At 45.8% G+C, this 15,805-nt stretch overlaps 1 protein-coding gene across 3 annotated transcripts in view; it reads left to right on the top strand.

Moving 5' to 3' along the window:
* Nucleotides 1-12,648: 12,648 nt before the first annotated feature.
* OPTN (optineurin) overlaps nucleotides 12,649-15,805 on the top strand; it is a 30,867-nt gene continuing 27,710 nt past the window's right edge. For all 3 annotated transcript variants that reach the window (XM_083366293.1, XM_083366294.1, XM_083366292.1), the window contains exon 1: nucleotides 12,649-13,182. The gene's annotated coding sequence lies outside the window, so the exon portion shown is untranslated. The remainder of the gene's footprint in view (nucleotides 13,183-15,805) is intronic.

Here is a 15,805-nt window from a genome sequence, read left to right as displayed (position 1 = left end):
TGTGTGTGTGTGTTGTGGGGGGGTTGTTTGAGCAATCTGCCATCTAGACGGGGCAAATTTTCAAAGAGCCGGGGACCTTTAAATAAATGCAAAACTTATTCTCTGATATTATCCAGAGAGACGTGGATGCTTTTTGACAGGGACCGGCGTTGTGTCACGCTGTTATCTGAACTGGCCAGAAGTATGCCAGCTTTGTGTTCCAGGAACAGAGCAAGACAACTGTTTTTATCTTCTCTTCCTCTCTCTTTTTTCCCCCCCCTCTCCTTTTCGCTTTCATGTCACTGGACCTGGCTCCCGTTCCCAACAATCAATCCGCTTTTCCTTATTAAAATAAACAGAGATGGGAAGGCCCACCGGATGCGTTTCGGGAGCCAAATGTTGCCAATACGCCGACTGAAACCAAACAACGAACAGTTTGCTCGTCTGATCTGGCTCTGCTCCGGGTTGCAAGGCCTGCTGGGCATGGTGCCTTTTGCTCTCATTTCTCCCTCAGCAAAATCAGCTCCTTCTGCTTTGCACAGGGTTGATATTGGCTCTCCTGGGACTACTATCATGCTTATGTTTCCTCACACACACCCTCCAAAAAAAAAAGAATAAAAGTTTCCAGGTAGAAAACAAAGCTGGGTGTGTTCTCTTCTCTGATGAAAGCAGTGCCTTTTGCCTGCTCCGTCACCTCCATCCCTTCTTCTGTTGTGGGTGGGTGTGGGTGTGTGTTGACATTTCTTTCCATATCTGTGCATACAGAATTCTTGCTGCAATCAACATGTGCAACAACCAAGTTCCAAATCTTTTTTCCCCCAACTCCTAATTTAACTAATTAGTTAACTAATTTAACTAATTTCCCAACTCCTTCTTTTAATCCTAAAAGAAAAACGTCAAATTTCAGTTTTATGTTAAAGTATTTTTTGCTTTATAACATGTATCTAAGCCCAATTCTCTCTCTCTCTCTCTCTCTCTCTCTCTCTCTTTCTCCCTTCCCTTCTTCCTTCCTTGCCCCTTCCCTTTTTCCTTCCCTATGTCTTCCTTCCTTCCTTCCTTCCTTCCTTCCTTCCTTCCTTCCTTCCTTCCTTCCTTCCTTTCCTTCCTTCCCTTCTAAATGCTTCCAGGATTCTGCATACTTCATCAGATGTTACACTACAAGTTGCATCATCTTCAGCTCCTGTGGTCAGTGGTGATTTTGGCTGGATGGTGCTCACAGCTGTCGTCCAGCACATCTGGAAGGAGAGGCTTTGCTCTTTCTGCAGGCTGCCCTATCTAAGCAATGCAAAGTTCTCTAATTGATGCTGTGTAATCCTTAAAGAAGTAATTATTGTAGATGACTGTGGTATTTAAGTGCTATTATAGAGTTGTTTAGCACACAATGAGAAAAGGACCCATTGCTTTTAAGTGCTGTAAAGGACAAGCCAGGCTCAGAAGCTTCCATAGGCTTCTGGTAACTACACTTATCTTCTGCCTAACCTCATATTTGTGGAGGCTATCAAATTAGGAGCTTTCCCGAAAAATCGTCCTAAAGCTGTCTAATTATTTTGTACCGAGATGAAAACAATGAAATCTCTGAAGGATGAGGACAGCCAGGCCAACATGAATACAGTTGTGTGTGTGTGTATATATATGTGTGTGTGTATATATATATATGTGTGTGTGTGTGTGTATATATATACACTAACCCACCTAACCCACTGAGCCACCGCGTCCCATATATGGCTCAGTGGGTTAGGACGCTGAGCTGGTCAATCAGATGGTCGGCAGTTTGGCGGGTCGAATCCTGAGTGCCGCGTAACAGAGTGAGCGCCTGTTACTCGTCCCAGCTTCTGCCAACCTAGCAGTTCGAAAACATGTAAAAATGCAAGTAGAAAAATAGGGACCACTACGGTGGGAAGGTAACGTGTGTGTGTGTGTGTGTGTGTGTGTGTGTGTGTGTGTGTGTAGAGAGAGAGAGAGACAGAAATAAATATAGAGATAGATATAGATAGATTTGTGTGTATGTATGTATGTGTGTGTGTATATATGTATGTGTGTACACACACACACATATATATATATGGATCTTTGGTTATTCGGGTTTTTCCCCGCGTAGAACTAAAGGTGTAGGGGCGACGTTTCGACGGAATCCCATCCGTCATCATCAGGCTTGTGGCTTCTGCTTCCTTCTTCTGGGAGAAGCATGTGGCTGTTTGTTCCTCTTTTTTAAACTGCCAGAGGGGGTGTGTTCTGTGGGTGGAGGTGTGCTCTGATTGGGTGGGGGAGTAAGTGTGTTCTGATTGGGTGGGAGTGTGTTTTGAATGGTGGGTGTGTTCTGATTGGGTGGGGGTGTGTTTTGAGTGGATGGGCTGGTCTCAGCTGCCAGCCTTAGACCTGAGCTGGTGAGTTGTGCTGCTTTTGTTCGGCTTCGTGTTTTTGGTGGTGCCATGTTTTTATAGTGGGTGTCAGTTTGCTTATTGTGTGGTTTGGAGGGGTTTAAAGTGGCTGATGTTGCAGCTGTAGTTAGGTTTCTGTTTTGTGGTTGTGCCTTGTTATCATTGTGGGTTCGGATTTGCTTTTTGAATGGTTGTGTGGTGGTGATGTCATGTGGTGTTATCATGACTTTGGGTCTATCATTCTTGGTGGTTGGGACTCGTCTGTCAATCAAGGCGAGTTTCCAAATGGTTGGTAGGCGAGAGGTATCATCTCGTTTGTTTATGCTGTGGGGGCGTTTTTCTATCTCAATGGCTTCTCTGATTATTCTGTTGTTAAAATGTTCAATTTTGGCGATAGTTTTGGTTTTTTTAAAATCAATTTCATGTCCCGTGGCTTCAAAGTGTTGGACCAGGGATGAAGTTTGTTCTCCTTTTCTGAGTGAGTTTTTGTGCTCTTCAATGCGTGCACTTATTCTTCTGTTGGTCTGTCCGATGTATGTGGTGGGGCAGGTGGTGCATGGGATTTCGTATACTCCTTGGTTTTCTAAGCCAATTATGTCCTTGGGGTTTCTTAGGATGGTGGATATTTTTCTGTCTGTGTAGAATGCTGTTTTGATGTTGTGTTTTTGGAGGACCTTGCTGATTCTGTCTGTGGTCCCTTTTAAGTATGGGAGGAGGGCTTTGCCATTTTCTTGTTCTCTGTCTTGGGTTTTTGTGGGTATCTCTCTTCGGATTAAGTTGGTAATCATGTTTCTTTGGAATCCATTGGCTGTTAGTACATTCGTGAGAGTTTGTAGTTCGGTTTTTTGGTGTTGTTCGTCAGCTAGGTGTTTTGTTGTGGAGATGAGTGTCTTGGCTACGGAGTTGATCTGTGCTGGGTGGTGGTGTGAGAGTGCGTTCAGATAGCGGTTTGTGTGTGTTTTTTTTATGGTAGATAGTGTGTCCTAGGGAGCCGTTGGATTTCTTGTAGACTAAGACATCAAGGAAGGGAAGTTGATTGTTAGCTTCTGTTTCCATGGTGAATTGTATTTTGGGGTGTAGGCTATTGAGGTGTGTGAGGAAGTCATCCAGTTTTTCTTTGCCGTGTGGCCAGATTACGAAGGTGTCATCTACGTATCTGAGCCAGAGTTTGGGTTTGTGGTTGGATTTTTCTAGAGCGAGGGTTTCAAAGTGTTCCATGTAGAGGTTTGCGATGACAGGTGAAAGGGGTGATCCCATGGGTGCTCCTTCCATTTGTTTGTATCTTTGTCCATTGTAGATGAAGTATGTGTTAGATAGGCAGTGGTTGGTCAGATCTAGGATGTGTTTTGGGGGGTTGTATTTATTTAGGATAGCTGTCAAGGCTTCTTTGATTGGCACTTGGGTGAAGAGGGATACGACATCGAAGCTCACAAGTAGGTCACAGGGCTGTAAGTTTAGTTTACTTATGATCTCTATGAAATGGAATGAATCTTGTACGTGTGAGGTGATGGAATTTGCGTAAGGCTGTAGTTGTTTGGCAAGAAATTTGGCTAGATTTTGTAGAGGTGAGCCTATGGAGCTGACACATGTAGATTTAGAAATTCAATGTTCTGAGTGGAAACTGGTTTAGAAGCTCTAAATTGAGACATGCACTGTGTGAGAAATGCATCTGAAAAAGAACCATGGTCAATAATAATAATAATAACAACAGAAGAAAAAAGGACATTGGAAGAATATCTGAAGGACAATGAAGAAGAAGATGCACTGAAGCTAGTATATCAGGAAAGCCTACTGAATACTGGAGAGACCAAACTGGCCGGCAAGGAAGACCAAATGAAGAACAGAATGGAGGCATGGGAAGACAAAGTACTACATGGCCAGTACATAAGAGGAAAGCTGAAGAAAGAGGTGGAAGGGCTAATTCTGGCTGCAAAAGACCATTTGCCTTGTGCTTACAAATCCAAAATTGAGAAGACAGCAACAGACAGCAAGTGCCACCTCTGCAGGAAAGCTGAAGAAACAGAGGACCACCTGATTAACTGCTGCAAGAAGATCGTCCAGACTGACCACAAACAACAGCATGACAAAAATAGCAACAATGGTGCATTGGAAAGGTCGGCAAGAAATACCATTTCTCTCTGAGCAAGAACTGGTGGGACTCACAAAATAGAGGAAGTCATAGAAAATGAAGAAGCTAAATTGCACTGGGACTTTAGAATTCAGACAGACAGGCACCTGCCACATAATACCCTGGATTTAACAATCGTCGATAAGAAAGACACACACACACACACACACACACACACAAAATGTCTGGATAGCGGACCTTGCAATCACTCGAGAAAGCAGACGAGAAGAGAAAGAACTGGAGAAGATAACAAAATACAAAAACCTGCAAATAGAAGTAGAACGACTGTGGCAGGAGAAAGCCAAGGTAACACCAATAGTCATAGGTGCCCTTGGGTGCAATCGCAAAACATCTGGAGCATCATTTGAACACCGCCAATACTGACAAAATCACCATCAGTCAATTGCAAAAGGCAGCTGTACTTGAAAGGGCTTACATCCTGGGATGATATCTTTAATACCATCAAAGAACAACATCTGTCTGTCCCAGGTCCTTGGGAAGGACTCAGTAGCTGGCCAACAATGCCAAATCCAATCTAAATATCTGGATGACTCTGCAATCAGCGGTAATAACAATAGTGCAGTATCAGCTTTCTCCCATTTTCCATCAAGGTTTCCTGGCCAATCACTCAAAGGCATTTACTGCCATCTTCTGGAAACACAGAAAAATGACATTGAGATATTTAATTGAGCGCGCAAAGCTGGTGTAGTCTTCCACAGCCCCTTTTGCTCAACTGTACATTTAGTTGAAAGTCACCCAGGCTGAACTTGAAGTTATGAAAGGATCCCTGTTCTTCTTAGGTTTTATTAGGCGCAGAATCAAGGTTATCATTTGAAAACAAAACAATAGGATCATTTAAGGAACAGTAGCCAGACTGACGTCCAAGTAAGCATGCACAGCCATCTTCCCAAGCTGGCATTCTCCCAGCATGTTGGACGGCAACTCCCATTATCCCCAGCAGCCTGGCCATTGGAATGTGAAAGTCCTTGGTGCTCTCTGAGCTTGGTTGTTTTCTTGCAGACGTTTCATTACTCAAACTAGGTAACATCATCAGTGCTAGAAATGACCCCCTATTAGGGACTAGCATGATGTTCCCTAGTTGGGTCATGAAACGTCTGCAAGAAAACAAGCAAGCTCAGAGAGCACCAAGGAACCCACAGTCCTCCTCTTCCTCCTCCTCCTCCTCCTCCTCCTCCCTCACCTTTTAGCAGATGATGTTCCCTAGTTGGGTCAAGAAACGTCTGCAAGAAAACAAGCAAGCTCAGAGAGCACCAAGGAACCCACAGTCCTCCTCCTCCTCCTCCTCCTCCTCCACCTCCTCCTCCCCACTTCTAGCACTGATGATGTTCCCTAGTTGGGTCAAGAAATGTCTGCAAGAAAACAAGCAAGCTCAGAGAGCACAAGGACCCCACAGTTCTCCTCCTCCTTTGCCTCTGCCTCCACCTCCTCCTCCCCACTTCTAGCACTGATGATGTTCCCTAGTTGGGTCATGAAACGTCTGCAAGAAAACCACCAAGCTCAGAGAGCGCCAAGGACCCCTGATTTCAACCCTGAGCTACAAATAAGTGTCCTTAATTGGAACACTACAATCTAATAACATCCTAATTTTTGTGGAAATCTAAAGTACAGCTAGTGGCATCCCCACGGTCACGTGGTCAGAATTCAGTTGCTGGGCAACCAGGGTGTAATTACGACGGTGGTGTCCTGAGGTTACGTGATCGCCCTTTGCGACCTTCCCATCAAGCAAAGTCAGTGGGGGAAGCTGGGTACATTTAATGACCTCCTGATTCACTTAATGCAGGGGTATCAAACTCAATTTCATTGAGGGCCGCATCAGCATTGGGGTTGCCCTCAGGGGGGCGGGTGGGCATGGCCATGGTGGGCGTGGCCTACTGGGTGGGCGTGGCTAGAGTGTGTATGGCCTACTGCAGGGGTGTCAAACTCAATTTCATTGAGGGCCGCATCAGCATCGGGGTTGCCCTTAGGGGGCCGGGTGGGTGTGGCCTGGGTGGGCATGGCTTACTGGGTGGGCGTGGCTAGAGTGTGTATGGCCTACTGGGTGGGCGTGGCCAGCTCTACATCTTTCGCATCAAGGGTGCCTGTGGGGGCCTGGGCAGGAGTCTCTGGGCCAGGGCCAAGGCAGGGGGGGCCGTTCCCTCACTGTTTCCAGGATGGCTTCGCGGGCCACATGAAACCACTTCGCAGGCCGGATCCGGTCCCCGGGCCTTGTGTTTGACATGTCTGACTTAATGACTGCAGTGATTCGCTTAACACCCGTGGCAAAACAAGTGGTACAGTCAGGTGCCTTGCTTAGCACTGGAAATTCTGGCCTAAATTGTGGGTCATCATTCAAGGACTGACCTGCAGCCATTAAAAAGCTGAAGCCAATACCAAATGGGTTTTAAACAGCGTTTCAAGGTCAAAAGTCTGGAGGTAGATTTGTTATAATCCCTCATTTGGACTTTGTGACAACTAGTTGCGTGAGTGCCTTCAAGGCAGCTCCTTTTATGGTTGGAGAAAATGACTGAAGAAACAAATAGACTTTAAGCCAGAATTATTTTTGTTAGCACTAATAGGAGCAAATTATGAGAAAGCCTGTATATATTTAATTCTACACGTTCTAACTGCAGCAAGAATTGTATTTGCCCAACATTGGAAAAACGAAAATTTACCAACTGAAGAAGTATTAATTAAGAAAATTTTAGAGTGCACAGAAATGGACAGATTGACTTTAAAGATAAAGGAGAAAGAAAACTCAGCATATTTTAGAACATGGGATAATTTCTATCAATGGCTAGAAACATGAGTTAGAGAAAGGAATGTGATATGTACCTTTGAATATATATTAGCAAGAAGACCGACTAGTGAGCAATTAATTAACATATTGTTTGTGATAATTTAACTATTATCTAGTTAACTATAATCTAGTGGAGGTAGTGACAGATTTTATTTTCCTGGACTCCAAGATCACTGTAGATGGGGACTGTAGCCAAGAAATTAAAAGACACTTGCTCCTGGGGAGGAAAGCCAGACAGCACACTAAAAAGCAGAGACATCACCCTGTCAACAAAAGTGCATATAGTCAAGGCCATGATCTTCCCAGTTGCAATGTATGGCAGTGAAAGCTGGACCATAAGAAAGGCTGAGCGCCAAAGAATGGAGGCCTTTGAACTATGGTGCTGGAGAAGACTCCTGTGAGTCCCTTGGACTGCAAGGCAATCAAACCGGTCAGTCCTAGAGGAGATCAACCCTGACTGCTCTTTAGAAGTCCAGATCCTGAAGCTAAAACTCAAATACTTTGGCCACCTAATGAGAAGGAAGGACTCACTGGAGAAGAGCCTAATGCTGGGAAAGGTTGAGGGCAAGAGAAGAACGGGACAACAGAGAATGAGGTGGCTGGATGGAGTCACTGAAGCAGGAGGCGTGAGCTTAAATGGACTCCAGAAGATGGTAGAGGACAGGAAGGCCTGGAGGAACGTTGTCCATAGGGTCGCGATGGGTCGGACACGACTTCGCAACTAACAACAACAATCATTTTTTTGTTAAACACCTGAACCCAGACATCATGCTCTTTGCTAAATATTGAGAATGTGATTTGGAAAAATCCTAACCCCAACCCTAATCCTAACCCTAACCCAAATCCCAATTCCGATCCTACCTCATTTCTAACCCTATAAAAACTAATAAAATTTATACCAAAAAAAAAAGACAGCTGCTTTTCAAAGGTGGATGTGTTGCAACACTTCCTCGTGCAACGGGCTGACATTTATTGTGTAACTCTGCTAACTCTCCACCGTTCAGAGCTTTAATCTCCTCCTGAGGTTAATCTTCTTAACTTTCAAAGTGGCAAGTCTTTCGGGTGCTTTAAGTCACCTGCTGTTGGAAAATCACTGAAATCAGCAAATCTGAAACACCAGCCTCAAGACTCAGCCATTTACCTTGGCTGCAAATGAAGGGTTTTTTGCTCTCTCCGTATTCCTGCAATAGCTTTCCTGCTGGTTAGGAGCCCTGAAGAGAGGGCACAGGAGAGGGGAAATGTGCTTGTAGGGAATTGTTTAAAATTCTGGAAGGCCTTAAATTAGGTTACAATCTTCAGAAGCATTGGTCTTAACCCGCCGGGAGGTTGGAAACAAATACAAGGAAAAACAGAAGGAAAAAAAAATGGAGGAAAACAGAGGGGTAAGGCAAAACAGAGGACAACTGTCTTGAACACTTGCATCTTGGGTTAGCTTCACCCGAGACTATAAGCCATGGTTTGCTGAATTGTGTTTTTGTAAGAAGTCCCAATCGGCTGGACTTCCTTAAAATTGACAAGCTGAGATTTGACGGCTTCCAAAAGCTACTAAAGACCTTCAAATATTGCTAATGAACTGACATTTAAATATTATATTCAAAAACCGTGAAATGAAGGATGATGTTATAATAATATTAGCTGCATTTGAATGAAATAAGACACGTTTTCATTCGAAAGCAATTAATATGACTATCCTCCGTGATTTGTCCTGCCCTATCAGCCCACCCACTATTTTGGGGAGTACAATCGCTTATCACCCCCAAATAACAAGCAGGACCCTTGGCTTGGAAAAATAGGGGGATCCCCTGCCGTAAACTATAGTGAACCATCTCATTGGTTTGATGAACAGATCTCAGAACAGGATAATGTACAAAGCTCAGCTGAAAAATCCACATTTTTTTTAAGATTCAGCAAGCCCGGGTTTCTGCAGAAAAATCAACAAAGAACAGAAAACCAATACTGCAAAAAAATATGCTTTACTTGGAACAAAGAGATCGTGACTTAAATGCAACATTAAGCTTGACTGAGCCTAATAATATTAATAAATCTTTCTGTTTTATTGCTAATTCAAAAGTAAAGAGCAAAGGCAGATTGGAGGTGCGCAGTTTTTTTTCTAGAAATTAATCCTTGTTTCTTCGATCAGTAAAGATCAAACTTGATCTGCTACAAAATTTCTCCGAAGTCCTTCCCAACTGGGATCCTCTTCAATATTCAACTTCTAAGATTGAGGTTGATCATGACAGGTGAAAATTCTGGAATGAGAATATTCACCTCTGGAAGTTGTCCAAGTTAGGAAGAATTGAGTTAGGCCTTGCAACCAGTTTCAGTCTGTTTTCCTTGGCAACATATACGGAAGTCTTAAAAGTGGTTATTCCCATAATCAGGGCTTTTTTTCTCATAGAACGCTCAGAACGCCGTTCCGGCACCTTTTTTGGATGGAACCTTGTAGGGTAGGCAAGGCAGGGTGTATGACATGTGTGAGTTCCGGCACCTTTTTCTTTTACAAAAAAAGCACTGCCCAGAATTATTGGGGGGAAAGAACAATAGGAAGGTAGGAGGTCTTTAAGAATACGTATCTGCATATTGCACTGGTTTATTTAATCTCACTTTCCAATTTAGGAGATCACAGGCTAGAAACAGCAACAACGAAATGATGTAACAGAATGGACTTAGTCATGGAGCTAATTGGCTACCCAAGGATCATTTGATCAACTCCACATGGGAGGGATGTTCCAGAGCAGGGGTCCCCAACCCCTGGTCCGTGGACCAGTACCAGGCCACAGCAAGCCAGCAACTGGCCTGCACAAACAAGGAAAGCCCCATCCACAGGATGCAAGCAGCACACAAAAACATGGCCCCTCTGGTCCACGGAAAAATCTCTCTCCACAAAACCAGTCCCTCGTGGTCAAAAGGCTGGGGACTTCTGTTCCAGAGGGCAGGTGCAATGGCAGAGAAGGCCATTTTCCTGGACCCCACTAGCTAGAATGCTACCATTGTCTAACTTCAGAGAACTCCAACCTCACCCGATCTTGTGGGCCAACAGATTCCACAAAGCAGTCCCGTCAGGCAAAGAGTGAACCAATTTCCTTCGGAGTCAGGTGAACACCCAGCCCCTTTTACACCGCTGGGCTCCTTGGTCTATTATCTGACCAGGGGGGCCTTTGCACAGGTTCGCCTAGTGTGCCAGTTGCACCCCTTTTTGGACCGAGATGCCCTATGCACGCTTACCCACACCCTCATCAGTTCTCATTTGGATTACTGCAATGCTCTTTACATGGGGCTGCCCTTGAAGAGCACCCGGAGGCTTCAACTGGTGCAGAATGCGGCCGCGCGGGTGCTTATGGGAGTATCTCGGGTACTCCCATGTTACACCACTCCTGCGCAAGCTGCATTGGCTTCCGGTTGCCCTCCGAGTGGGATTCAAGGTGCTGGTAATAACCTTTAAAGCCCTATATGGCTTAGGCCTGGGGTACTTGCGAGACCACCTGCTGCCAAAGTCAACCTCCCATCGCCCGGTTCGCTCCCACAGAGTCGGCCTCCTCAGGGTGCCGTCGGCCAGGCAATGCCGGCCGGCGACCCCCAGGGGGAGAGCCTTCTCTGTGGGCGCGCCGACCCTCTGGAACGAGTTGCCTCCGGAGCTGCGGACGGCCCCTGACCTTCGGTCCTTCCACTGTGACCTGAAGACCTGGTTGTTCCAACAAGCGGGCCTGGACTGACTACGGTTTTACTTAGCTTTTTACTGGTTTTTAAATTGTCATAGAATTATTGTATTTATTGTTTAATTCTTTTTTTAAAAATTATTTTATGTTTTTAATTTTTATTGTTGTGTGCCGCCCTGAGTCCTTAGGGCAGACATGTCAAACACAAGGCCTGGGGGCCGGATCCGGCCCGCGAAGTGGTTTCATGTGGCCCCGCGAAGCCATCCTGGAAACAGTGAGGGAACGGCTCCCACTGCCTTGGCCCTGGCCCAGAGACCCTCCTCCTGCCAGAGACCCTCAGATCTGTCCCACTCCTGCCCAGGCCCCCATAGGCACCCTCGATGCAAACGATGTAGAGTTGGCCACGCCCACCCAGTAGGCCATACGCACTCTAGCCACGCCCACCCAGTAGGCCACGGCCACCCAGGCCATACCCACCCGGCCCCCTGAGGGCAACCGCTATGCTGATGCGGCCCTCAGTGAAATTGAGTTTGACACCCCTGCCTTAGGGAGAAGGGCGGCATATAAATTTAATAAAATAAAATAAATAAATAAATAATATCCAGGAGAGGTTTTTTTTTTTACCTCTTGATCCAAATAGGACCCGCGGGTGGGCGCTGCATGGGCACCTGGGAAGCTGACCTTCCTGGCAATTGGCGCCTTTGTGACACACACACACCCCTTTCTCCCTCCGCCCATTGCTTGGATTTGGATGCAGCTTGTGGAAGTTGGCGTGCAACCTGGCTGAAGACACCAGGTGTCTCCGGCTCCAGGCGTGAAAGAGAAAGAGAGAAAGGAAAGCAAAAGAGAGAAAGGGAAAGAGAGAAGAGGAAGGAAAGACAAGGGAAAGAGAAAGAAAGGGAAAGAGATAAAGGGGAAAAGGGAACGGGAAAAGGAAAGGAAAGGAAAAAAAGAAAAAAAGGGGAAAGGGGAAAAACACGAGAAAGCGAAAGAGATAGAGGGGAAAAGGAAAGGAAAAAGGGGAAAGGGAAAGAGATAAAAGGGAAAAGGGAAACGGAAAGGAAGAGAGAGAAAGAGGGCAAAGGGAAAGAAAGGGAAAGAAAGAGAAAGAAAGGGGAAAGAGGGAAAAGGAAAGGAAAAGGAAGAAAAAGGGGAAAGGAAAAGAGAAAGAGAAAGAGGGAAAAGAAAGAGGGAAAGAGAAAGAGAGAAAGGAAAGGGAAAAAGAAACAAGGGAAAGACAGGGAAAGGAAAGGCAAAGAAAGAAAGAGAGAAAGAGAGGGGGGGAAAGAAAGGGGAAAGGAAAGAGAAAGAGAAAGAGGGAAAAGAAAGAGGGAAAGAGAAAGAGAGAAAGGAAAGGAAAAAGGAAAAAAGAAAAAGGGAAAGAAAGGGAAAGGAAAGGCAAAGAAAGAGAAAAATAGAAAGGGGAAAGGAAAGGAGAAAGAGAGAAAGAGGGGGGAAAAGAAAGAGGGAAAGATAAAGAAAGGAAAAAGGGAAAAGGGAAAAGGGAAAGACAGAAAGGGAAAGGAAAGGCAAAGAAAGAAAGAGAGAAAGAGAGGGGGGGAAAGAAAGGGGAAAGGAAAGAGAAAGAGGGAAAAGAAAGAGGGAAAGAGAAAGAAAGGAAAGGAAAAAGGAAAAAGGAAAAAAAGAACAAGGGAAAGAAAGGGAAAGGAAAGGCAAAGAAAGAGAAAAATAGAAAGGGGAAAGGAAAGGAGAAAGAGAGAAAGAGGGGGGAAAAGAAAGAGAAAGAGGGAAAGATAAAGAAAGGAAAGGAAAAAGGAAAAAGGGAAAAGGGAAAGACAGAAAGGGAAAGGAAAGGCAAAGAAAGAAAGAGAGAAAGAGAGCGGGGGAAAAAAAGAAAGAGGAAAGGAAAGAGAAAGGAAAGGCCGGGCGGCGGCGAAGGCGCCTGGCGCGTGCCCGAGGCGCGTCCCCGCTTCTTGCCCCAGCCGCCAGAGCCGCGGCCGCGACGCCCGTCAACTCCCCGGAAAAGCCGGGGCGGAGGCTCTTCCTTCCGTCAGCTGACCGGAGCCATCCTCCGAGCGGGCCGAGGACTCCGGCGCCTTCCTGCGCGCTTTTGACGCAGCCACCGCGCTTGGCCAAGCAGCCGCTGGCCCGGCCCGATCCCTGCTCGGAGCTCCTGCCCGGGGGGGGCTGTTTGACCCCGGTCCGGAACACGCCTGCACGTCTGAATGGTCCGTTAGGCGGTGTTTTGCTTCCTTTTCTCCGCCTCTGGAGGGGGGCTTGACGGTGAGTGACCTGGGCCCGGCTTCTTGCAGCAGCGACCTTTGCAAAGGGGGCTTTGGAGAGCCCAGAGGTCGGGAAAAGGCTCGCCCCGGATCCAAGCGAGGGGCTGCGCTCTTGCCTGGTTCTTGGAGGACAGCTAGTCCTCGACTTACAACAGGATTCGGGGTGTGGAATGGGTTGGCCCACAAGATCGGGCGAGGTTGGATTGGTCCAAGTTAGACCAGGGGTGGGGGACCTTGGCTCTTTTCTGGCTCGTGGACTTCAACTCCCAGAATTCCTGAGCCAGCCATGCTGGCTCAGGAATTCTGGGAGTTGAGGTCCACCAGTCGTAAAAGAGCCAAGGTTCCCCCACCCCTGAGTTAGACAGTACAGGTAGTCCTCGACTTACATCAGTTCTTTTAGTGACTGGTCAAAGTTATCCCGAGTACCGCGTAGCAGAGTGAGCGCCTGTTACTCGTCCCAGCTTCTGCCAACCTAGCAGTTCGAAAGCACCTAAAAATGCAAGTAGAAAAATAGGGACCACTACGGTGGGAAGGTAACAGCGTTCCGTGTGCCTTTGGCGTCTAGTCATGCCGGCCACATGACCACGGAGACGTCCTCGGACAAGCGCCGGCTCTTCGGCTTTGAAACGGAGATGAGCACCGGCCCCTAGAGTCGGAAACGACTAGCACCTTTACCTTTTACAAAGTTACAACGGCACTAAAAATACGACTTAACGACCGTTGTTCACAGCTACGACCTTTGCAGTGTCCCCGTCGTGTGATCGAAATTCAGACCTTTGGCAGTCGGTTTATGACCTTTGTTGTGTCTCAGGCTAACGTGATCCCCCTTTTTGCGATCTTCTGAGCAGCAAAATCAATGGGGGAAGCCGGATTCGCTTAACAACCAGATTCCTAGCTGATCAACGGCAGTGATTCACTTAACAACTGTGGCGAAAGAAGCCGTAAAATGGGGCAAAACTCACTTAACAGACATCTCACTTAATAACAGAACGTTTGGGCTCACTTGTGGTCGTAAGTCGAGGACTACCCTAGATTCAGCCACAGCAGTGGCCTTTCCTGGCCCTGCTGCAAGATAGAGATCAGTAGCCACTTAACCGAATTACACAGTTGGAAGGGACCTTGAAGGTCTTCTACCCACTGCTCAGGCAGGAGACCTAGACCAGGGGTCTTCAAACTTGGCCCTTTTATGACTTGTGGACTTCAACTCCCAGAATTCCTCAGCCAGACAGGAATTCTGGGAGTTGGAAGTCCACAAGTCATAAAAGGGCCAAGTTTGAAGACTCCTGTCCTAGACCATTCCAGACAAATGGCTGTCCAGTCTCCTCTTAAAAGCCTCCAGTGATGGAGCACCCACAACTTCTGGAGGCAACAGTTGGAGCATGGCTTTAGGGCCCTTCCTGACGTGAGAGCAGCTTTTATCAGAGGCAGGAAAAAAATGGATTTTTAATTGCTTTGGGAGAAATGGCTATTTCACCCCACCCAACCCAGGCATTTAAATACTGGTCTCACCGGTTTGCCAGCATGACCGCTCAGAGCTGGAGCACCCCAAATTGTGAAAAAAAATCACCGACTTTCCTGTAAGGAGGAAGAGGTAGGTCCCTGGGGAAATGTTTTCAAGCCGTCATTCTGCTTATCTGACTTTCCAGTTTGCAGTTCGGGAGGCCTGGAGATTAGGCTCAAGAATAGAGCGATCCCTAGTGCAATGAAATTCTTGGATAATCTCATTAGATTATTGCAGTTCTTCAGCCAGACTGAACAGATCGGTGTTTTTCAGACTTGGCAATTTTTAAAGAGGTGTGGGCTTTTAATTCCTAGATTTCCCCTGCCATCGTGCTGCTGGGGGATTCTGGGAGTTGAAGTCCAAGCCCTCTTAAAAGTTGCCAAGTTTGAAAAACACTGCTGCGTAGAGAAAGGTGAAGACTTTAAAAGGGTGGTCAGTCCCGGACAGAACTGTAAATCTGCACGAAAACTTTGGTAATACACTGAAATGCTGGGAAAGAGAAAAATACCCAACGTTTTAGTCTACTGAGAAACTTGTTTTTAATAATGAGCACAACATTTCTTATCCAGCTTTCCTCAAAAATAGGATTACACTGAATGTTATTTTCCTTTTGTTTGCAGTTAGCAAAATAGTTGAGCTGTTTATTACTAATTTGGTTACACATTTGAGTTTTTGATACTTTTTTTAAATTTAGATTCATATTCCTATGTAAGTAGCTACTCTTCCTGGATTTGTTGTTTTTCTGTTGTTGGAAATAGCATAGAAGGCTCATATTATTGGAGATTTTATCTTGAAGAAAAGTTACTATTTCAGGCCTTTGAAAATAATTTGAGGGAATATTAAGGCCCTTTAGAATGAGAGGGAAAATATGAGTTAAAGACACTATATAGTCTGCTTTAATTTTGCTCCAGGAATCATGTTTTACCAAATGAAAAGCTTTTTTTTAGGAAACTACAAAGTGTACTGCACATTAATAGAAACTCTAAAAGGCTTAGAGGCATTAATTCCTTTAATAGGCTTGCTATAATGAACATGGAATATGAGTGCTTTGATAATGGCTAGTTATAGTGACAGTGAAACAGGAAAACATTTAGTTTCTTGTTCCTATCCATATGTTATAACA

This window comes from Vipera ursinii (genome assembly GCF_947247035.1).
Source record: "Vipera ursinii genome assembly, chromosome: 6".
NCBI classification, from domain to species: Eukaryota; Metazoa; Chordata; class Lepidosauria; order Squamata; family Viperidae; genus Vipera; species Vipera ursinii.
Note: the sequence above shows the minus strand (reverse complement) of the source record. Positions and strands in the feature narration are given on the sequence as shown.